This window comes from Rhinolophus sinicus, linkage group LG07 (genome assembly GCF_036562045.2).
Source record: "Rhinolophus sinicus isolate RSC01 linkage group LG07, ASM3656204v1, whole genome shotgun sequence".
Lineage (NCBI taxonomy): Eukaryota > Metazoa > Chordata > Mammalia > Chiroptera > Rhinolophidae > Rhinolophus > Rhinolophus sinicus.
The window spans coordinates 101,309,706-101,331,838 of NC_133757.1; positions in this window are offsets into that span (position 1 = coordinate 101,309,706).

The following is a 22,133-nucleotide window of genomic DNA, read 5'->3' on the forward strand; positions in this document are numbered from 1 at the left end:
GCCTGCAAGTGTCCACGTGGACCGAGGAATCAGAGAACAAGGCCTGGCAGTAAGGCTAATGAACTTGCCCTCTGGGTGGTCAAATGGCAGGGCTGCAGCTGACACACTGAGCCACCATCCTGCTTTTCAGTTCAAAACTGATGCACCGAGAATGGGCCTATCAATTTCAAAAGAAAAGGGTTAACTGCTGGGGTTTTTTTGTTTTGTTTTGTTTTGTTTTGTTTTGTTTTGAGTCTCCAAGAGTAAATATTTCTTGTGGCTCCTCTGACATAGCTACATGCCTGCATAGGTCAGCAGTAAATAGATGGGGGTTGATGGATGAAAATGGCAAACGCGCCAGACAGACCTCACCCAAAGCCCACAACAGCATTCCCTGAGAGGGCCAATGAATCTCAGTGATCTTTGGTTCATGGTCAGTCTGAAGCTTTTTATATCAAAACAAATAAATTTATGTCTAGAACAACTAATACTGACTCTCATCTGGGAGATATATCAGGAAGGGGTAGCTAGAGAGTTTGTTTTTGAAGGGAGGGAAGGGAACATGTGTGGTCTTCTTAAGTTTTGTTTTGTTTTTTCCTTTCCAGAATATCAGTGACCTTTTCTCCTAATCTAAGAATTTAACTTAGTCAAGTACATTATTTGTAAACTTGGGGCAAAAATGGCAACATAACAAAACAGCAGCAACAGCAACAAGGCAATAGCATCTACTAGTCTTACATAGTAGATAAAGTAGATAACACTTGTAATGGTGTTTGGCACAAAGTAATTACTCACAGTTGATAAATACTATTGTTGATGTTAGTTAAGGACCTATTATGAATGACTGCTATTATTGAATCTAACCAGATTTTTTTTAATGCACTTTCTATTCATTTTTCTCTCAGATAGACATAACACACGTGTAAGCAAAGTCAATTTCTTATCTTATAGTCAATGGAATTGAAGTTTAGAGAAATTAAATTAATTGAACTAAGTGACATAGGCATGAGGTCAGAAATTGGACCCCAATTATTCTGTGTCAAGGGACCAACTTCATTCTTTTACATTGCATTACAAATATTTAATGTGCAAAGAGTGAGATTCTAATTGATACAAAGGCAGAAAATGGAAGAGCAAATAGATGAAAACTAAAGTATAAATAGATTAAAACGTTTTCTATTAATCCACAGTTTTCCTTCTCTTGATATTATTTTTATCCTAAATGTGAGTAAGCAGTCCCACTTGGATGCTGATATTAACAAGCTTCCAGTTTTACCGTTAGGACTTCAGTGATTTGAATTATTCTTGTAAGTTGTAGGAAACATCAAACCATTAAAAATGATCCCTTATATTGTCCTTCACAGTCACAAATTATGACACTACAATCAACAAGTAAGAAGCCACTGAAAATAAAACGACAGGGTTACAAGTTATTAGTACCTAACACATGGGATTTTGAAAGACAATTATTATCCTTTAAGAGAATTATGAGACTTATAGCCTCAGTTTCCACAGTAACCATTGAATTCTGTTGTAAAATAAAACACTTCCAGCAATTGTGAAGACATAAAAAGGTTCATGCTATGTTATTCACGATAATGGGTTTTCCAGAATTAATGAGGAAGTATGAACTTCTTTATTTGTTATTCTGATACAGCTGAGGGAAAATGCTGGAAGACAATGAACGGGCACTCAGCCAGCAGACCATTTCCTAATAAAAACAGATAGCATTGTGCCAAAAACATATGAAAAAGAGCTTATAAAACACCAATCTGGAACTTGTTGAACTAAAGGAAACAGAGGACATGATATTTTTTTGTAATATCCCAACTTAAAAATAAATGTTCTCTGCTTTGCTCAGGAGGTTGATACCTAAAATAGTCTTGATAATCATAGTCTGTGACTGTGTAACTTTTTCCCTTGAGCATTAGATAGGATATCATGCCATGTAAAGTAAGACATTTAAAACATAAACCTTAACAATGCACAGTGTTGTCAACCTTGAGACACTCTTGTTTGTGAGCCTTTGGAAAAGTATTATTTTCAGCCAATTTAAGTGCTTACTGAAATGGGAGTAAATAAAAAGAAAATATTCTGGAGGGACTCAACAAAGAAAAGCACATAAAATTTGAACATAATTAGGACTCAACACTCATTGAGTTTCTATGCTGTGCAAAAATACTGCAAGTAAGCATAGTGTTATTCAAGAATGTATAACTTTATACATTAAAAATGATATTACAAAAGGAATACACTTTTTGGAAATGACAATGTACCTGCTACTGCCAGTATCATGTTACCAATTATTTTAAATCCTATATAGTAATTTTCTGTAGATAGCCAGAACAACCAACAGAGTGTGAGAAACAGAAACACACCAACTAATTACCCCCAATTTTTTATTCTATCTAAGAGACCACACAACAGATAGGCTAGTCGTTTTAGTTGTCATCTCAGAAATGGCTTTGACACACATTAATCCATTCAGAATGTGAGAAGGGCATTTTCCTGGTCAATTCCTAACTAATACAGGTAGGTTCTCTTTTTATATTCACAATGTGACAAGAGTAACTTCAACTGACATCCTCCCAAACTTCAAGTCCAGTGGAAAAGTATTGTGTCTTTTTTGAGTCCAAGGATTCCTTCTTATTGGATCAGCTTGGCTCACCTGGTAATTTTCTATAAATCTTTATGACCAGGAAGAGAAAACTCTGCTTCTTGGCTAAGCCTGATTCATAAACCAATACTTAATCACTGTGCTCTAAGGAATTGAGTGGATTGATTTGTTAATCCTGAGTTACATGGTCCTATTCCAAAAACGGTGGGGGTGCTGAGTGAGGAGGGGTAGATTTCCAAAAGAGTTCAAGATGCTGCTATGAGAGAGAGAGGATACAAAATGTGTTCATTACAGGGTACACTATAATCTGTGGACACCTTGAAATATATACTAATGGAAGGCGTTGAGGCAATTTCTAAAAGTAGACTGACTTGATTCAGTAGACTTCTAACTCTTCAATTTTGAGAACAGTATGTCATATGGTTTTGTTTTCTCCATCCTAGCACTGTGCCTGGAACATAGTGGTTGCTCAGAAAATTGTCATTGTTGACTAATATAAACTATGTTTTTGAAAGATGGTGAGATACTACGTGGAATATAGATAAGTGGGATGTAACTGAGCCAGAATTAGCGACGTGCCTACATAAATGATACAGATGAAAAGAGAACACTAGGCTGGATTCTGGAATACACCAATGTCTAAGGACAAATGAAGATGTGACGATAAAGGAGATTGAGAAAAACAGTAGCATTTCTAAAGAAAATAGGAGTAAGTTTTGTGACTTCATTAGACTAGGATATGGACTATCACTCTGAAGAAAATTCAGTGTTTACATGCTTAAGCAATGTTCAAGGTCACTCATGGTAGTACACAGCTCTGAACAAATAAATGAGAAATGGATTTTTTTCATAGAAATAAAAGAAGCTGGATTAATAACCAAACATAACAGGACATTCTTTTATTTGAAAATTAGAACAAATTTAAGGACAAGAATTGAGTAAAAATCAATGTTTTAGGAAAAAAGGTTATATGAAGATTTGACAATTTATCCAGTTTCTCACAGGATGCCCATATGAGTCTAATTTTCAGCAAGTACTGTAACATTTTGGGACACTACAATTTTGTTATTTATCAGTAACGCTTTCAAGAAATATGCCTATCACAAATAAATGGGCTATTCTTAAATAGCTGCTTCTGAATTTTAAAATTAATCTTTTAAAATCAGTTCCTGAGCATTCCTTTAACCAGGGCCACCACCTGAGAGAAACTCAGGGAAATTCAGGCTTTGTGGTTTGTATTGCAGACTCTCAGGAAGATCATATGAAGTTGGGTAATATCTTTGTACTATTTCTTATGGATGTAGTGAACTCTTTTTCTCATGGCTTGACTCTATAATTACAGACATTTCAAAACATTATGTCATGATTGATCCAGGAATTTCAACTATAAATTTGGCACTTGTCAAGTATCAATTATGAAATTAAAAGCATTATGCAGATATTAGCAGTATTCTTTTTTTCTCAGAACATGAGGGCATATGTATAACAACTATTGCCATGCCACATATATTTTAAATCCTTTTAGTAAGATAATGCCTGCGTCAGTGATATTAGTATTTTATCTATCCTTTGTTTTTTCGGCCAAAGGTCTGAAACTGATCGACTCCCAGAGGTTTTTCATTTCTTTGAGTAAATTTTTGTAAAAAAAAAAGCCAACAGCATACAAAACCCCCACCATGATAAAACACAATTCAAAGCAAAGGTAAGTAGCTAATTAGAGGCTGTAAACTGCTGGTTAGAGACTATCCTTTAACTGGAATAATGTTAGTGAGATATTTCAGTGCCAAGAATATCAAAAGAATTACAATGACTCTCAGGCTCTTCTTCACGTAAGATTTCCAGGTCAGCTCTTTTTAACACGCACATGTATAAATAAAACTCTAATACTGTGTGAGACGCAATTCAAAATGTGAATAGTTTGTAAAGCAAAAGCGGTAACCAAACAATTTAAACTCTCACTGACCTGACTTTTGAGATTAACCAAGTCATTAAAATTTATCATTGTAAACTGTTATAAACTACTGCAAAAAATAATAAAAATGAGAACCCTCCATTATAAAACTGATATAAATGTCTCAAAGCTGAACTCAGATGTAATTTTATGATTAAACCATAACACAAAAATGAATTAAACATCTGACTCAGAGTAATCCAGAAAAAATTATAAAGCCAAACAAAAAAAAAAAAAAAAAAAAGAAGAAGGAATTAAAATAAGTGGATTTTAAAAAGTGGAACTGCAAAGGAAATATAAGAGTTGACTCTTTGGAAAAAAAAAAAAGTTAAATTTCTGGAAACTATAATCAACATATAAGTAAGAGATTAAAATGATGAGACAATACTGTGTATTCCTCAATGTTAATACATTTGAAAATATCTGAAATACATGATTTTATGAAAGTTAATAATCTTCTAAAGTTTTAGAAGAATTAGGAAATAAAGCGAAAAAATCCATATTGAAAAATTATTTCCATATAAAAATTTAAATAAAAAGAGATGATTTATTACATTTTTACAAGGTACAGATGTAAAATTTCCATGCCAAATCACATAGTCAAGAGTATAGAAAAGGATGGAAAGTTATCCAATTCAGCCTTTGAAGGTAATACTGCTCTGAATACATAATCACTTTTATGATTGTAAATGTGAAAATTCAAAGTAAAATCCTAGCAAATTGCGTAATTCAGACAACTAAGAAAATCTCATTACTTTCAAGTAGTTTTATTCCATGAGTGAGGATGGTTAAATATTAGAAACATTCATCTATCATCTATCTATCTATCTATCTATCTATCTATCTATCTATCTATCTATCTATCATCTATCGATCGATCGAACATATTTGATATTCAATACCTACTACTTGTCAAAGATCTTAGAAAATGAGGAACAGAAAAATTATTTTTGCTTCTAGTCTTTCCCCTAGTTCGCACCAGCCACCCACATTTATTTCTACTCTGTACTCTCTTGTCACCAGTATCACCATTTCAAACATCCCATTCTAGCTCTACTTTTTATCCTGACTCAATTTCTCTACGAATCCCTAGAATGGCTATTGTTTGAATTAATACAGTCTTTAATCCATTTATCCTTCCACTACATCATATCCTCCCTCCCCATCTTCACTGATATTTCAGCCTCATTTACATTGCAAGGTGAACCGTTGTTCTCAATCCCTTGTAAACAGATTCATCTCCTTTATTACTCTCTGACTCCTTTGTAATCATTGCTGATACCCTAACCTCAATTAACCCAACTACCTACCTACATTGTACTTGCAGTCTAATAGCTGAGCCCAGAAAAAGTTTAACTAATTTCACTGTAAGTTAACCACAAGCCTCAAAACACACTCAACCCTGTCTGACATACACCTACTCAATTTTCCATTATCTGAGATGAGTATATTGCCCTTGATTTTCTTTCCTCACAGCTTTCTCATCACCTCCAGCATGCCTCACTCTTAGGAGACTTTCTATGCATAATCCTGCATTCTCGTTGTTAAAATGGAAGAAGTGTCCCTGCCTCAACAAGGCCGACTTTTCCACCACAGTTTTGTCACTTTCACACACACATTTTAACAACTTTCTATATTCTACTTGTTAAAATGGAAGCACCCCTGCTGTAATCATAGGTGGATTCTTCTGTTCACCTGAATTGAATCCTCTGGGCCTTTCAAGCACTTCTCTACCAGCCTCTATTGGAATCATGAGTCTCTCCCCCTTCAGTTGGTTCATTCTGATGGGTATACAATCAGGTCTTCAGAGTGTCACCTCTTTGTTTCTAAAAAGCAACCACAATCACAACAAAAACAACAAAACATTGACCTCACATTAATCTAATTTCTCTGTGTCCTTCTCCGCAAACTATAGATAATTGTCTGCCGCACACTGCCATCATTTCACTACCTCTCATTCACATTTTATCCTCCACAAAAGATTTTTTAATATAAATTTTTTTGAGAAAACAATGCATGACCATGGTACAAAATTCAAGTTGCACAAAATGTTAAACAGTAAAAGGTAAGCAACTTTTCTATCATTGATTTTCGATACTCAGGTTTCACTTTCTTGAAGTGATTTTTTTGTTGTCGGTGGTGTTGTTTTGCACAACTTTTAGCACTCTTGGCTTTTCTACTTAACAATTTATCAAGGACATCTTCCACGGAAGTGTCCATATAGGTATGCCTCATTCCTTTTGACAACTTCATGGCTTACTGTCGTATAAATACTGCTCTAAAAATCTCTTAAGTTGTATTTTTATAAGATATGTTTAAGGATAAATTCTTCAAACTGGAATTATCGAATAAAGGATATGTTGATTCAGATTTCGGTAGATGTGAAATCACCTTCCAGAGGGTTATACCAAAGTATGTTCATACCAACACTGCATGAGAGTGACTTTTAACCCCTGCCCTCATAATACAGTGTGTAAAGGGATTTTTGTTTTTGCCAAAAGCGTTAATTGAAAAGTTAATATCCACATGTAATTTTTAAAAACAACTTTGTTAAAGTATAATTGATATATAATGAACTGCACATATTTAATGTGTATAATTTGGTGAGTTTAGACATATACAAACACCTGTGATTCATCACCACAATTAAAGCAATAAACATATGTAATACCTCCCAAAGATTCCTTGTATCCACCCCCTCTTTGTTGTGGCAAGAACACTTAACAAGGGATTTAAGCTTTTTACAGATTTTTTTAAGTGCATAATACTCTATTGTTAACTATAGGCATCCTGTTAAACAGCAGATGGGAATTGTTCAATGGTTAGAAAGTTTCAGTTGTGCAGTTAGAATGTATATTCTAATATACATTCATTTTGTTATGACTGAGGCTGATCATATATTCAAAATTTGAAAATCTTTGCATTTCTTTGGTTCTGTAAATTCATGTCTTTACACATCTTTTTAGGTGGGTTGTTGATTTTTTTTTTTAATTAAAATTTATTGGGATGACAATGATTAGTTAAATTACATAGGTTTCAAATGTACAATCCTGTAACACGTAATCTATAAATCCCATTGTGTGTTCACCACCCAGAGTCAGTTCTCCTTCCATCACCATATATCTGATCCTATTTACTCTCTTCTATTCTCCCTCCTTCCCCCTTACCCTCTGGTAACCACTAAACTATTGTCTGTGTCTATAAGTTTTTGTTTCTTTGTCTTGTTCCTTTGTTTCTTTCAGTTTTATATCCCACATATCAGTAAAGTCACATGGTTCTTGATAATTTTTCAATTGATATGTTCACATTAAGAGAATTAGCTTTTTAGCATATGTATTACTAAAAAAAAACCAAGTTACTAAGTTTGTAATCTGTTGCTTTTTATTTTCCTTGCCATAGAAAACCTTGTAATTTTGATAAGCTCAAATTGATCAGTACTTTCTTGAGCAGATTCTGCATCATGCTTAGAAAGGTTTTATAGCAGTCTTAGAAAGACATTTTTAAGTCTAGAAAGTAAGAGATGTTTTCAGAGTTTTCCTTTCATGTTTATGGTTAATTTTTTTACTTTTAAAACATTGATCTTTCTGAAACTTATTTTGAGAGGGGGAATCTAACTCATTTATTTTCCCCAGATACTATCCAATTAGATTAGTACCATTTAATCAACGCCCACCTTGTTTCCCTGTCTCTCACTGATTTAGAATTCAACATTCACCAGTAACCAGCAATCTACATATATTTAGGACTCTGTCTAGTTTCTCTGCTATATTGACTATTTGTGTCCAGAGCTAGTATTTTCTGTTGTTTTATAACATTTTAAAAAGTATCTTATAAGGCTAATGCTCATATTCTTCTGCTTCAGATTTTCCTGAATATCGTTGCAAGTTTTTGTTATTCTTTGTAGACTTTAGAATCAACTTGCAAAGTTACATGAAAAATTCTGAGGTAAATTTATTAGGATCAAGTTAAATGAATTAATTATCTTAGGGAAAATGGACATATTTATGATTCATTTCGTCAAAGAGCCAACACAATATAAATTTCAACTTGTTTAATTTCTCTTTTATAACTTGGTGCTTTTACTTAATATCTTGTGAATATAGATTTTGTGGAGTTCTTGTTAGACTCATTCATAATTTGATGTTACCTGGAATTTAAAAAAAAACATCGTACTTTCTAGTTGCTTATTGTTCTAATCACTGTTTTACTCGGGAGTGGCCTTTGTCTCTGCCAGTCACTGAAATGTGTTTGGCAAGATAACCCTGGCCTCTTTTGCAGAACCTCGTGGTCATTTCTTTCTTTCTTTGTTTTGATATGCAGCAGCATTTGACCCTACCTAATTCATCTCCTTGAAAATATTTCCTCTTGTGGCCTCTTTGGCTTCATATTCTCCAGATTTTTTTACACCAAATTCACCAGGAACTTTTACCTGACTCCCGTTTTACCTTTTCTTTTCTCTGGCTACAGTTTCTCCCCAAGTGACTTCATTTGACCTGCCACACACTGTCTTACATATTGTATTCAGGGTCATTGAGACATTTTAGATAGTCAAGATTATCATTCTTCAATAAATAATGTTTATCTGCGGGGGGGAAAAAATGCCCATAAATCCCCAAAAGAAGGTACCTACATGCTTCTTAAAAAACTTCTCAGAAGGGATAACTGACCCCATCAGACATATTATGTGAGCTGCAGTTTTCACACTTGAGATAACACAACTGGCAGAATGGTTCAGAACTTGACTTTGACTCTAACAAAAGCCATCGACAATACAATTTCTGCTCTGAATGCTTAAAACACTAGTTTACCTTCCTTAGCAAGGATTATGAACAATTTGCATCATCCTTGCTCTCCTCTTAATTAACCAAGATTTATACCACAGGAAAAACTTCTGACTGTACCTCTATGCTACAAGACAAATACATAAACTCCTGATTATGCTAAGAAAACAAACAAATAAACAGAAAAACCGTTACCTGATTTTCTAAAACAAACACAGGTGGATATATTGCCTGGGTTTTATAACCTAGAACTCTGGCTTCAAGATTTATGTCAAGGATTAATGATCATCATTTTGTATCTGATAACTGCTCAATGTTGCAGCTGGCAGATGTATTCTGTCCTGAGTTTCAAATGCGACTGCAATTGTCACGTTAGCGTGTGCAACAGCTCATCCTGCAACAAAATAATCAGGGGACTAATCCTGGTACAGCAACAGACTACCCTCTCTAGGAAAACCTCCTGATCAGAAAAACCTTACTGGGCCCAAAGGGAGAAAATGGAGAAAGAGAAAGCAGCCCCTGGCATCTGGGCCTGGCCTGGTACAATCAGCTAGCCTGGTACAACAAGCTGGCCTGATACTGGCAGTTACTCTTTGAGCTTTTCTTTTGATTATAAACAGTTTCACAGAACATCAGCATCAGAGAAGACCACTGCATGGCCAGGATAAATCAAAACAAAACAAGGCCCCTTAGTAATCATGTCTGAACATAGACAAAAAGTAAACGGTACCCAAGCTACAAAATACCAAACCATTTCCTTGTCCTGCCTAAGATGAGAGCTTGCTGCTTTTCCAGTTACAGTTTTAGTCTCAGTCTGGTCTTCCCTTCATCTAGATAAGATGTATTAGGATAAACGATCATAATCAGTTATATCTCAAAAAAAAAAAAAAGATAAACAATCATAGAATTACTCCTGTTTCCTGTCAGTATCTAATCTCATAGCAAAGCGCCATTTCCTCAAACCCTCCCCCAAATCATCTAACACCAACTCAAATTCTTTGTGAGTTTTAGGGATAAAAATTAAAAATTAATAAACTATGAAACCATCAGGAGTTAAAAAATCTTAAGGTGTCTAGTTTATAATTAGGTACCTCTTTATGAAGAAAAGTGAGTGTAGTCATCTCATGTTCAGTAGAAGAAAGGGAAAATGATAGCATTTTAAATGCAAGTAATCTAGTGCTGAAGTCATTCACCATTGTACTGATTCAATAAATTAAATGTAGGAGAAAGACAGAATTGGTGCATGGCATGGGTCTGACCTCAAGATTTCAGTAGTAATTTTCAATATAAACAGGATTTCTATAACCTAATGGTCCACTGCTTTTGTGATGATTTATACTGGTGTTTTGTAGCATTATTTAACTTTTCATGTGTTCATTTCTTTTTATTCTAACTGTGTCTAAGTTATTAAAGAACATTACCTCATCATCTATTTTCTTTATCCTGTTTTATACCTAGCATAGAGATTTTTTTTACATTGATTTATTTTAGTATTATTCACCGATTCATGTTAGTATCTTTTGGAATTATGTTAAATTTATTCAAAATGAGTAATTTTTTGAATGGATCATGGATCATAGAGACACACATGACATTAAGTTGCCAATTTGAAAGAGAGAAGGAAATTTGTTTAGTTAAATATTTAAAATGTAAAAAAAATAACAAACACAGAAAGGAAACATTCTTTACTGTTGGGCTAACTAAAGGCCATTCTATCATTAAGAATATACTTTCATGGAAATTGAAAATCAAGCAAGGCAGAAAAAATAAATATTTTCAGAAATCCAAGATCCACTAAGAGACAAATGCCTTTATCGTTTTTAAGATTTAGTGAAAGACTAGCTTATTGGCTTTGACTCTTTCCTGGCTAACAAGCTACTTCCTCTCCACACTCATGCTGTTTTAATTAATCACTACCAGTTGCAATGGTTTGATTTTTCAGGAGAAAGAAACGAACTGTTTTGCTCTGCAAACACTTTCTGTGGGTGCTCGGACACATGAGGAGATGAATGAACAAATGAAAGATCTTTCCCAACGCTGCCAGTTTACCAAGCACAAACAAAAGATGAAAGTGTCTTTGTTTTGGTTTCCATCTTTTCCTCAGAGGAAATGCCCAACCACAACTGTTCACTGTTTATAAAAATCTCAAGGAATTAGTTTCTTTCAGAGCTGATGATTGTTTTTCGAAAGGGAAATGTGAGAATAAAGGAATGTAGCTAAGAGACAGATATACTGTATTTGGGTTATATTGTTGGATTTAATTCTCCAAATCTCTAATACAGTTGCATTCTTCTCTGTATCGCTTCTGGCAAAATTTTGGGCAAAATTTGCCTTATACATTTTTGTCATGATTATTGTCTACTCTACTTGTTTTTCACTGGGTTTTCCTCCAGTGCTAAGAAATATATTAAACTGACGTTATATATATTTTAATTTTGTCACCTTAAATGCTTTGGTCTAACCACCCAGAATAATTCTGGTTTTGTATCAACACTGTCTCAACACAGAAATATTGGGCATTGACTTATTTTTCGTTCAACAAATATTTATTAAGAATATACTTTAAATGCAAAAGTAAAGTAACTCGTATGCCATTTTAGGGCACTCAGACTATATTCTGTACATTAATGGAGACTTTTGCAGGTATTTAAGTAGTGGAGTAAAATAACGATATGTCTGCTAGCATTCTGATAACAATATACTCGTAGGTAATGTTTTTATACGTGACATAATCAGATCTTTTAAAAGTCAGGAAAGATTCAGGAAATAGTTATAAAGTAAAAATAGCAGGACTTAGTGATTGGTTATTTGGGGACATGAGAAACAGTCAAGAATGATTTTCAGTTATTTAGTGTGGATGAGGCAGTGGAGTGTGACCCCCCCAACATGCAATAGAGAAAATAAGATAAGTATGTTTAGATGAGATGGTTATGAGTTCAGTTTTGAACACATTGACCTTGAGGAACTTCAAAGTACTTAAACTCTGGTGGAAATGTGCAGCAGCCATTTAGTTATAAGGTGAAATATGAGTTGGAAAATAGATTTGGGATCCATTAGCATTTAAGTGAAAATTTAAAGTTTAGCAGTAATGAAAATGGGTTTTCGTGCACCATGCCCTGTTTTTTCTCCATGTTCTACTTTATGTCTTATTTAAGAAGCCTTCAAACCAATATAATTTTTTCCCCTCATGTAGATGAGTGGGAAACCTATAAGGATATCCAGAGGTCTTTAGTCTTAAATTTTTATGTGTTTCTTAATTTTCAAATGGACCAGCCACTTGTAAGCCTCAAACACACTGATTTATTTAAGTGCCCTTTGTTTCTCCTTCAATTCCTAAGTTCAAAGAAAATAAACTATAGTTTTGCCAGGGTGTTCGATAGCCACTAACCAAAGTCAACATCACAGAGTCCAGATTACGTAGTATTAGAAGGGCGATATTATAAAACAAACACTATTTTGTTTTGTTAATGGACAACTCTAGAATTTTGTTACTTTGTGTGTTTTATTTCCAAAGAAACCTCTATAATTTGATATTTTTGGGGAATCTTAAAATCCACTAGAATAAATACAGATACAGTGCTAAGGAATTAGAACTTCCATTCATTTATATGAATTTCAAAATGCAGAATAAGAGTATGGTAGGTCATGTACAAACAAAATTTGTTATAAATTCATAATTCCCTTCTGATGTTAAAAGAATGGATTTTATTTAATAAAACTGTGAATATATATATACAACAAGTTGAGAATTCAAAGAGGAAAGGTAGATTATTGGATTTTCCTATTAATTTATTTAAAAATTAAGAAAACTTCAAGTAGTTTTTATTAGTAGTAATAGACACTAAGGTTTTAAGTTATGTAATATTTTTGCCTTTATAAACATTTGCGTGTTTCTAAAGATCCAGAAAATAACTCCATAAATTAAAGAGATATAAATCTGTTTCATTTTTAGTACTGTAGATGTGGAAACAAAAATCGTTAGGAAACATCTGGTCTCTCTGAAGAAACAGAAATCCCACAGAAAATCTCAATTGGCCTATTTCATAACTATTTCTTAAGAAAAAAAAAGAAAATCACAAAAAAATGGAATTATCATAGCTGTTGGCAAGTTACCCATAAAAGCAGTTTTTATTTCTTGAGAATGTTCATTGTTCACTGATAACCAAATTAGAGTGTCAGTCAACTTTCCAAAAGATGACAGGATAGTGAAGCTTTTTATTCCAAGAGGATGTAAGAGCCAAGACTTTCTGATTCACTGAAATATTTCGGCGAAGCACTGGTCCTTTGGTATCTCTAGAACTTTCAGTTTTATTACCCTGGATTAAGAATCTGCATTTGAATTCACGTCTTTTCTCTGAACTTTGCTGCCCTCTAGTGACTCATATTGCACTTCTTTTTCTGTTTAAATCTACTTAATCTATATCTAATTAATGTTCCAAGTACTGGGCTGGACTAAATGTTTATGGGAAGCCAATGTTGTAAGATTTCCAGTGTACAGGTGAAATAGTCACCTTGCCTTAAGGTTGACCCAATGGTCTCAAGAAATAAAATGGCTGGATTGCTCAGTGTAACTGACAAAATTGTTAGAGGGAGAAGTAATATTCCAAGTTATTAAAATAGTAGCAGTGACAGTGTAATTTGGCATACTATTTTGGAGGGTGGAGAAAACATAATAGTACTTAATGGAGTCATATAAAATTTTCACCTTTTATGCCAAGTAATACTATATTAGATAAAATTAATGCCTAAGAAAGCAAGTAAAAATATAAACTAAAATAAACAAAAGTATTTTTACAAAGATATTAGTAATTTTGATATAAATAATAGCACAAAATTCGGAATTAAGACTATATCATTTGTCCAAAATTGAGAAATTCTCATAAAAGTGTGTGTATAAGTATGCGTGTGTGTGTGTTATATTTAATAAAAATGTGTTGTGTTGCCATTAAAAATAGAAAATATACAGATTATTTAATCATATGACACTGTCCAATGTATAGAATATAGAATTGAATGTGTAAAATATAGTAGTATATAAAAATGAAGAACAATAAAAATGCAGAAAGGGGTTTTACCACTTATAAATGAAAACTGAATTTGTATTTTTGTGAGTTGTTATTTGTTTTTATTGTATGGATGAATAATTATGCATGATAAATAAATTAAAGGAAGTGGCATGTGCCTGCATGGTAGGGCTTGGTGAAATATTGTCAAATATTATTTCCATTTAACCTTGCTTAGATCACAGATAGGGCTTATAGATTTAGAGTGCTGGGCTGAATAGCCACCTGGCTATTATGAAAAATTCATGGTTTCAAGAAGATTTCAATCATTTCTAAAGGTGAAAAATAACAAGCTCACCTCTAGTCACATGGGTACCCCAAATGGTAACATTCTATACCATGATACCTAAAATCACTTAATGAAAAAGGGGGGAAAAAGCTTATCTTTGGTGTATTCTAAAACATTTACTTTAATTTGGTCTACTATCAAATTTTTCCTACTTGCTTAAATTCAGAGGTCATTATTGAATTGATAACACTATGAAACCCTTCATGCTCTTCTAAAGCGAAATGGATTAATAGCTGAAACTATCCTCTTCTATTTTTGAAACTCACATTTCCATTATTCTAGTTTTCCCTCTTGGAAATACTCATTTATGAATCATTTGCTACGTCGATTTCTTTTTCCCTTAGGGTGGGCATTTCCTAAAGTCTTGTCCTCTGTCTTTTCATTTCTCTGTGTTCTTACTCTCTCAAGCCTTAAGGCTTATCTCCATGTAGGCACATCGGCAATCTACCTCTCAAAACCTAACTGCTTTTCTCATTTTCCATTCTGTGATTATAGTGGTCTTCTGCACACAGGTCACTTGGTTGTTTCACTGTCAACTCCAAGAGAAGTGTAGAATTACATTCCTCTCAAACAACTTGGAAGGAGGTTAGAGATCACTGAATTCAAGTCCCTCCCTTTTAAAGGAAAGAAACTGAGGCTAGAAGTAAATGTACTAGACAAAGCTTACAAATTAATTGGTGATGGACAAGGGTTAGAAATCACTTCGTCTGACTGCCAACCAGTCCCGTATACTTCCTCTCATACCAAACTCCTCATTCCCCTGCTAATTTCAGATTTCCTCTCCTATATGATTTTTTCCAAAATTCCCTTCAGTCATCCAGGCCTTAAATTGTAGGGTCATTTTAAAATTTCTCTTTCTTTGCTCCAAAATCTAGTCATTCTGTTGCATTCCATTGATCAGTTGATTCTTCTTTGTGATAATACCTGTACCTGCCCCTTTCTTTTAAATTAAAAAAAAAAAAATCAAATCAGTTCCTGTCAAGGAGTTCTGCAAGGAGTTCTACAAAAAATAGTAGGCCGTAGCTACATTTCTTTCCCATCCTTGAATTCTGTTCCACGAGGCAGATAGTTTTTTTCTCTTCTTTCTTTTCAGATTCACCTCCATGTCTTTAAAAAACAGGCATATACTATTATTTTTGTGATTTTTCCATTTCTTAAGGTAGTAACTCTTTATTTCCTTCCTTGGAAGATAAAGATTTATTTCTCTAAAATGTTTACCTTCTTTCCATTTCATCGCTTTCTGGTCATCTTAATGTAATCACGTCAGTTTTAGGTTACATAAATGTTTAGTATTTTCATTACTGTATTTATATAAATGTTACCCCTGAATCACATAAATGTGCTATAATTATATCTTCTTTCTTGTGTAACTTTTCATTTTCTTTGGAATTAGTAATTGTTTTATTTTCACTCATTTTCTATGTACCTACTACCAAGTTTCATCCGCAAGCGGTTGGAGAGAAGAGTGATTCTTCCTCAACGCATATCAGATAATTTATCAATTTTGCTTTATTCTTAGAGACTTCCTCCCAGGAACCCTTCTGCACAACTCTGATCTAGATGGATCATTCTCTAGAACTGCTGCACAGCTGTTTTCCTTGATTTACCCTTCATTATCACTGTGGGAGTTTCATATGCTTTTCTTTTAGAGCTTTAATCAGAATTCCAAGTTTCCTGTTTTGTTTTGTTATTTTAATGAAATTTATGTTACGTTAATTGTTGTAGTGTCTCAAGAAGAAGTACATGAGAGATCATAATAAGTACTTATTATTATTATATTTTAGAACTTGCATATTTTAAAAAAGCTTCTATTCTACCTTTCTCATTGTCTGGGTTCTTCCTTTCTCATTGATTTATTATACCTTTCTCATTGATTGATTGTCTGGGTTCAAAAGTTAGATTGAAAATCATTTTTCACAGAATATTGAAAGCCCAATTCCTTCTTCTTTCAGCTACACAGTTGCGGTGAGAAGTCGGATACCATTCTGATGACTTGTTTTTCTCCATATCTCACTTCCCTGAAATTTTGTTGTACTGTGTGCTTTGCTGTGGAAATCTTTCATTCATTGTGGCAGGTAGTAATCAGCCCTTGAAATCTATAAATCCAGACATTTCAGTCCTGGGTGTTTTCTTCTTAGTATTTTATTTTTATGACTTCCTTTCTTTCAACTTCTTTTTTGTAGCTGTCTGAAACTCTATTATTCGACTATTTGAACTTTAGGATTAAACCTCTAAAATTTTATCTATTTTTACCTGTTTTCCATTTTGCCTTTCGGCTATACCTTCTGAAAGATTCCCTAATCTTTATATTCCAACTTTGCGATTTAATTTTGTTTCTGCTACTGTATTTTTAATTTCTAAGAGTTTTTATTCTTTGGATACCTCTCTTGTTTTAACATGATATTTTCATTTTATAGGTATGTTATATACTTTTATCTATTCAAAACTATTAATTATAGGTTTTCTTTGAATTCTTTCTCTTATTTCCTGTACTGCCCCAATTTTCCTGCGTTACTCATTCTCTCTGTCCTCTTTATTTTTATGGCTTTCCTAATACTTGGCTGCTCTTTGATATTTAAGAGTAGGGCCCTAGAAATAAATTAGAACCTTTATTTTTGCAATTTTAGTTATTTTTGACCAGTGGGCTTTCTTGTGAGGTCATTAGACAGGAATCCAGTTGTTTTTTTAGTCAACGACACTCGCTCTCCCCAACTGTCAAGTGTTTTTCCTTGAGCCACTGAGATTCCACAGAGATGAACCCTATAACCTCCCACCTGTGAGGAATGCCTCGTTGCTAAAGTGGTGGCACAGTGGGGAGAATATTTATAGGTCTTATTGTTCAGCATGTAGACCTTCAAGGAATTCACCTGATCTCAGTATGGCCTTCTGCCCTTGACTGTATTTTGTGTCTCTGGGTTGCAAGTCTCTGCAGAGAATGAACTTCAGATTTTTTGTTGGATGTTGGATGGGACAATTTTAGGACCTGACTTATTCTCATTTAGAGTTTGAGGGAATGTAAAGGTCTCAATGCTTCTCATGAAGAGTCTTCATGCAGTCTGCCTATTCTTACCTCAGCCTTCAGAGGAAGCTGGTATCTCTAACTCCTGAATTCCAGGGCACGAAGTCACTAGTATCCTCCCTCCCCACTCCTGCACCTTGCAGACACTATCTTTCTTCTTCGTCTCATCTTCATTTTCTGCTTTATGTCTTCCATTTTTTTTCCTTGCATTTCAATTTTGTTGTCCCCATTTCTGCTCTTTTTTTTTTTTTTTTTCCCCGGTAACCGTATATGTTTTTTTAAATCCCTGCACTGAATTTTTGTGGAATTGTGAGAAGAGAGTTAATTCTATATGATTCACCTAAATTCAGTCCTCTCCCCCCCCCCTTTTTTTTGTCCCATTGCCATTGCCTTCGATCACACCTTAATTACCTAATACTGGGATAATTAAATTGGTTCCTAACTAACTCGTTTCTTTCTCTACAGATCTCTTCTTTCACTAATGTGTCTGGCAAACTGTCACAAAAAAAAGAGCCCTAAGGTAGCACTCTGATTGTATCACTTGCCAGCTCAAGAAACTTCAGATATTTGCAATGTCTAAAACTGGTAAATATCCAACCCATTCGTAATTTATCCAAATTTCTAGGCTTATCTTCTACCATGTGAGGAATGAATTATGAACACTTTTCTCATATAAATAACTACACGTTGTCTTTGGAAAATGTGTATCTGTCTTTCCACTGTTTTAGGAAAATCCTATCCTTCCTCTTAATTTAATCTTATTTGTATTTCTCATCTCCTCCAAGAAGTCTTCTCTGATTCTGCTAACACACACACACACACACACACACACACACACACACACACAACTTTATGCCAGTTTTACACTGTATTCCTTTCATGACAGCATCTGTAGCACTTAGATTTTATATTTTTATCTTTCTCTGTTTGACTCTAAGTTTCATTGAAGGCAAATATATTAACATATTTATCTTTGTATATCCCTTTTCAATAAATATTGAGTACCTTCTATATGCCAGGCTCTGTGCTGAAGGTTCTTCAGGCTGTCCTTAGGTAAAGACAAACAAAAGCATGCAGGCAGTAGTTTCAGAAAGCATAAAAGCTGAGAATGGCAATCCCAGTGGTCAGCTGGAGTTCAGGAAGTAGACTCGAGTTTCTGAAAGGATGGATGAAAACAAGCTTCATCTCAAGTCTTACAAGAAATGAAAATGAGATAAAGACCCAATTCTATGATTGATATCCACACATGGATGAAGAATAAGGACATTATCCACTTGTTAGTCAAGGGACAAGAGGTCAGAGCTAGAGTAAGAGCAAGAATGACTTGAAATAGTATTCGCTTGAGTTTCTTAATGGTGCCTTCACATCCCTTTATCACAGACAAGGTTGATCCCTAAGCTTAAAGAGTCATTGAGCATACATACCAAGTTGAGTAGCATTTGCACAAGTGAGCTATTGTAAGTTAATAAAACACCTGGAGTTGTGAAATACTAGATTTCTCTAAACTTCACAGGAAGCTTTTTGTCTCCAGGATGTGAATGTCACTGTTATTCCTGAAAGCATTCTATATTCTTTTCTTAGTGATTTTCAAAGGCAGATTCCATATACTTAAGAAGTTACTTTGCTATTAGCTTTTAAATTAAATATGTATGGGAACGGAGTTCTTCCATACGTCTAATCACGATAGTCTGATTTCATTTAATCTACTTTACGAAGATCTTTGGATTTTTATATTATTCGACCTCATATTGACTGTGATTTTTTAAAATTATACTTTACAACTTCAATTTTTAAGAATAACTAGGTGTTCTCTTCCTCTATATTTTCACTGAACTGACTGCTATAGATCAATGCAATCATTGAGACTCCTTTGAATACATGGTAAGAATCGCTATCTACTACCTACAAACCCTCAGAAGACCCATCTGTAGTTGAAATTTTCCTACTTTTGCCCTGTCATGATGTACAATAATGATTAAACTATCTCAATGAATTAAACTAAAAAACCTTCCCAAAATACGCAAATTTGAGATGAACACTGAAGTGAATACGAAATTCTGTGTTTTTTATTATTTATGCCATGTGGTTTATTATTTTTGAAAAGAGATATAAAACACCCACAATTTTAAATACTTTCTGAGAGGTATAAACCTACGGAATAAAATAGCAGTCATTTTTGGATTCTGACCTGCTACCTTGCTCATACTATCACACTGAATGCACTCAATGAAGGAAGTACATACTATATATCATCTCTAGTATGTTGTTATTTTTAATATGCAAGTCGACTACCATTTATTAAGCACCTGTTACTTGCAAATTACTCTGCCAGGAAACATCAGTTTGTGTCACTGTGTGTATGTGTATGGGAGGGGGTAAAGGTGGTGAAATGCAGAGATATCCTTTTCAAAAAATTTTTTTGGGTGTATTCCATGTGCTTGAACTTTTATTGGGTACTCAGACTGTCATTTAATAAAACTCTTCTCTTGTACAGCTCACATTATAGAGGCTAGATGAAGATATACAGTATAGGATTATCTAACGAATGACGGAGTGTGAAAGAGGGAAATTAAGAACAACTCTAGGCTTTTGGGCTTGAGCAACTGGAAGTATGGTGTTGCCATTGACTGCAATGAGTAAGGAAATAAATGTATCACGCTTAGGAGGAAGAATAAGAGGTTGATTTTGAACATCGTGAGGGCGTGATTGGATTTCTAAGTGGCATGAAGAGTAAGCAGTTGTATATAGGAACCTGGAGTCAAGGGGAGAGGCCTTGTTCAGAGTCATACTGGAAAACAATATTTGGGAATTGTACATTTATTTAATATTTATATACTATTTAAGACTGGATGATATCACAAAGGAACGAGAGTACTTAGGAAAGAGAAAAGGCTTTTTTCTCTCTGCTAGATTTAAGGTTTTTCAATGTGAAGGGTTTGGATGGAGGGTAGAAACAGTTGCAAAACAGACTGAGATTGAAACATTATTGTGGAAGGAGGAAAACCAGCGTGGCGTCCTGGAAGAGTTTCCACGAGGTGGAGTCATTAACTGTGCACAGTGCTTTTGATGGATGATGGGAGATGCAGACTGAGTATCGACTTTTGGATTTAGCAATGGGAGCACTTTGGTAACACTTTCAAGAGTTGATGGAGAGGACAAAAGTCTGATTGGTGTGGGTTCAAGAGAGGATAAGAAGGATCCTGGAATTAAGAAGGGAGAAGTGCTCTACTTTTTACGCTGATAAAAATGGTCCCTTAGGAAAGGAAACAATGATGAAGCAGGAGAGAGGACAATTGCTGTCATCCCATTCTTGCATCAGAGGTGCCAGGATCTTGTGTAGGATTTAGCATTCACAAGGAGCAAATGAAATTGTTTCTTCCAAATAGGAGAGATGAGGGGTTAGATAACCCCAGCTGAAATTAGGTGGGAAGATGTGGACGTGGGAGCTGTGGAAGCTCTCTTTTAACTGTTCTATTTTCTCTGTAAAATAGGGAGTGTGGCAGTAACTACATCCTCTCAAGGAGTTTAAAATAATAGTTATTTGGGGCCCTCAGGATAGAGGAACATACTAAGTCAAGGCTGAAGATGAGTCGGGCTAAAATGAATGTATCTGCTTGTGTTGAACCAGGAGGGCTCATGGGGTATTATTGTAAACCAACTTTGTCTTTGTCTTCCTTTAAATTTATTCTGTGGGACCAGTCTTGCTTTCTACTGGATAAAAATTAGGGCAATTCACCATAGTACTCATCATGTTCACTAAAAAAAATACCTCAATGAGTAGTTAATATGCCCAGATTAATAATCAATACTTTAAACTTTACTCAAAGATAAAATTCACTGTATCAGTTCAGGGGTATTACGGGTTGGCTGCCTTTAGTGAGAAAGAGGCTTTAACGGGCCTTCTTTGCTATTTTCATCCTTCTCCCTGCCTATTGCTATTTCTAACCCCTCCAGTGTTTGACACTGGGTAGCGATAGTGTGGGAGACAGAGGAAAGAACAGGAAAGTTCTTACTTAACACTATCAAAAGCTGGCATTACGTAATGTGGGCCTGTGAGATATTTAAAGCTCATTTTGCTTCTCTTGGGAAACTTGTAGTTCTCTGATGTGTGTGATGGGTTCTCTCTGGCTTACTACTGGCATCTCATAAGGAAGGTGGAAATCAATTGCCTGTGGCTTTAGCTGAAGCTGAGACTAAATTAGTTCCATTTCAGCATCCCATTGCATAAATGTCAAATCAAATGTGTTTGGTGTGTAGAGAAGAAACAGAAGGAGGAATAAAGAGAGAGAGGGGTAATTTTTACTTAGGAACCTGAGGGCAAAAGGAACAGGCCTTTGAGATGGGTGATGACTTAATTATACTGATGTTTTTAGCGATTGGCCTCACATGTCTTACCTCTGAGGAAAGAAGCAGTTGATGGTTTCCCATAGGTTA